Genomic DNA, 3,841 nt, shown 5'->3' on the forward strand with positions numbered 1-3,841 from the left:
GTCGTTAGTTAATATTTTATTTTGTACTTTTAATTTTAGTTCGTGAAGTTCAATTGATTCGGTTTCATTTGCGCACTTTCAGTTTTATTTCAAGTTTGTCTTCAACTTCAAGGTGAGTTTCTCACATCCCCTTTTTAACCTTTTAAACTATTTAGGTGTAGCATATATATCCTATCAACAATTCAATTTCGTTTATTCATTATTTACAAACTACAATTCGCTACATGGACTTATGTGTTTACTTGCTACTTGCTACAAATTACTTGCTCATGGATTAATTCAAGATAGTATGATCATACGCTCCCCTTTGAGCTCAATACAGTTGTTGTTATGAGTGGAAAAGGGCCTCATTATCCGAGTACGTTGGTGCACAATCCCAACTGGAAAGGACCTTACTTGCGCTTATCTGAGTACGCTGGTGCACAATCCCAGTTGGAAAGGACATTACTTGCTCATTTACACTTGTTCATGGAATTGTATGATTTTTATGTACGTATATCAAAACTTGTGTGAACTCACCAACTATTCATTTAGTTGACTTTATTTTATATATATGTTACAGGTACAATTATTAGAGGATGAAACGAAGAAGACACTAGAACTTAGGTTATATTAAGAAATGGACAAACTTGTATTTTCCTTGTATTTTTTGTTACAAACTTGTGTACTTGATGTTTAAATTAATTAATGATAATATTGTCACTCAATAGTGTCACATGTGTTTTGGGCAATCTATACGTCGCACCTGGGCGTATTCCGCTTTAACCGGGGTGTTACACAATGTATGGATGATGTATGTATGATATGAACAAATATAAAGGTATGGAAAGGTACAGAAGAAAGGGACCGAGCCCTAATAATATTCGAAGCAGAAAAGGGACCAGACCCTAATTATATTCAAGGCAGAAAAGGAACCAAGCCCTAATAATACTCAAGGTAGAAAGGGACCGGACCTTAATAATATTCGAGGCAGAAAAGGGACCGAGCCCTAATATTACTCGAGGCATTAGGGCGTAATGCTCTCTAAAACGTATAAGTATATAAAGTATGTATAGATGTAAAGTATGTAAAGAAAGAATAAAGGAAATAATGAAAGAAAGAAAGAAGGTATATATTCATATGTGTACGAAAGAAAGATAAGCAGGTCAAGTTAATAATATGTATCTTTGGATGCGCATGTATAAGTATGTGAAAGTATTAAATGTTACTTGATTAACTAGAACTCACTCAGCGTAGCTGACTTTTAGTATGCACGCAAGTGAGTAGAATGAGGCAGCTGGCTTGAGCGGGGGCACATGGAAGAATAATAAGAGGCTGGCATTTGAAGACTCATAGTGTTTTTATTGATGTTTAATTTTGGAAAGACATGTATGGTGGTTTAGAGACATGTTTATGAATTACGATGTATTGTTTAATCAAAGTTTTTATATTCCGCGAAAGTTTTTAATAACTCTGATATTTAGAACTGTGTTTTTGAGTAAATCCAACGTCCAATTTGAGGCACTAGCAATGGGGCATTACACATACATGGGAATCTTTTGGCACCAAAAGTCCCAGTTTTTGACCTCAGAAAGTGGGTCAATTGAAAGATGTCCGGTTCTGGCCCTAGGTTGAAAACCGAAGCAATTGATCATCAAGGAGGCCACATATGAATGAAACGAGATTATGGGAGATTAGTACACACCTTAGTTGACCTACCGGAGCTTGGAATCGATTTTATTAAATAAAAAATGAAGAGATCAGGAGCCTTCTTGCTGCCGATTAGAAAAGAGACAATGGAGGGGGTGGCTTACGGTTTTTAATATCAAAAGTTTCATAATTGGCCCCTGCACTTGCAATCTGTCTTCCTTGCTCCCAAACTAGAATAAATTAACTTTTAAAAAGTACCAAGAGGCCCTTGGACACACAAACGAACCCCGGAATTTATTTACCAACCCTACAACTCGAGACATTCGGCTTACAAGAATTTAGGGATGTTACAAGTCTACCCCTTACATTGGGATTCGTCCCCGAATCCCGCTGATCTGGAAACGAGTTCGGGTAGAGACTTTCATCCCATCCTCGAATTCCCAAGAAGCCTCGGGACAAGGGACAATGACAACTTAACGCCATCCAAAGTCAATGACGAGACAAGAATTCAAAAATATATGATGGACACCAGACATAGCACAGACTTCCATACTGAGGTGACAACCACAACATAATTAACTACATCAGTACCACCCACACACGCGCGAGCGCTTTATTTCGCAAGACCAAAAGAAGTAGAGGCAAAACTCCTACCCGTCCCCAAGCCGAACATGACCGAAGCCTACAGCTCATTGAACGAAAGGCGCAAGGAATGGCAGTATCCTAATCCTTACATAAACAACTAAACGTAGATCAATCACGCAACTAAGAAAAGATAAAGAATATCGAAATCAAAGGGATCAAATTAGATAAAAAAATCATTATCCCTAAAAGGATAGAGCTTTATTATAATAAAGCACAAGTAGTGTCTAGGATATGGAAAGTAATGGTAAACCGCTAATAACGTTGATCAAATGTGATTAGTTGTTTACTTCACTCGCCCATCCTAAACACCCCTGCCCTTAATCATATCGGCATTCCATCATACACTTAAACCAAATTGTAAATGCATAAAATAAATTCTAATACTTGTAAAAATGAAAGGTTACCTCTTGGCGTGCAGTTACCCGCGGTTGGCATTTCTAGTCTTTCTCTTAACCGCTCGAGTCCAAGCACCAAGGGATGCCCGGATATCTAGAGCGTTGGCTCTGATACCAAATTGTAAGACCTCAAAATCCAGGAGTCCTACAGTTGGTAATCATTCCATAAAAGTTTAATTGTACAAGATAAAATGAGCTCATTTAATCTAAAAGCAAACAACAGAAGTCTTTCAAAATCGAATTTCCAAAACGCAAATGGGATTTTAAATTGAATAAAAGAAATTGTAATTTTATTTAATTTAAAACTTAAGTCTACGCAGTGGAAATATAAAAATCAAACTAAATAATTCTTTATGTTAACAATCCCATTTGGTAAATAAAAACATAAACTTTAAAATATTTAAATAGAGTCTTCGACTAGAAATTTCATCATCCAAAGTCGGGCACCTTCTTGCATGTCCAAGCAGTATCCAGTCTTTGCCTAACCTGCAATCAATCTAACATTCACACAAAGTCCGCTTTAGCTGAGTGAGTTCATGCTTAAATAAAAAGGAATTTATAACATCATTAATCATTAAAATATAAAATATAACTTTACATCCTCTTCATAAAAACATCATATTCATAAACAATATAATATAAATTTCAATAACCATCCTTATAAAATAACATCCTCCATCAAGCACCCAACACAGGCCTCCTCACCTCAAGTCACTATACACAAAGTAAGGGACCCGAGTAAGCTCCACCCCAAGGACAGATAAACTTTTAGGGGATTTTTAAACATCCATTCGCCCCAGGGACAGTCTTCCTATCCTGAGAGACATCCACCTTAACCCCCAACATGGGAATTAAGGAATTTTATTCTTCTCTTCGACCCGATCACGGCTTGACAAAAACATACAAATCAGTGGCCACACCAAACATCAATTAAATCATATAATAATGAATCATCCTCAATCATAGACCAAAACATACGTATATAAAAATATATACAAATAACATACATACATACATACATCATCTAGTCTAGGATATAACATGCAAAAGTTGTACGGTGAAATAAACAGTAAGTGTGCATGCTAGGCCCACAACGTCAAAAGCATTTTAAAAACAGGTATCGTGAAACTCACTTGACGATTGTAAACTCAAATACCATAGCTAGAGAACCT

This window comes from Bidens hawaiensis, unplaced genomic scaffold (assembly GCF_021521415.1).
Source record: "Bidens hawaiensis isolate Kalapana, Puna unplaced genomic scaffold, B.hawaiensis_p1.1 tig00007388_1, whole genome shotgun sequence".
Lineage (NCBI taxonomy): Eukaryota > Viridiplantae > Streptophyta > Magnoliopsida > Asterales > Asteraceae > Bidens > Bidens hawaiensis.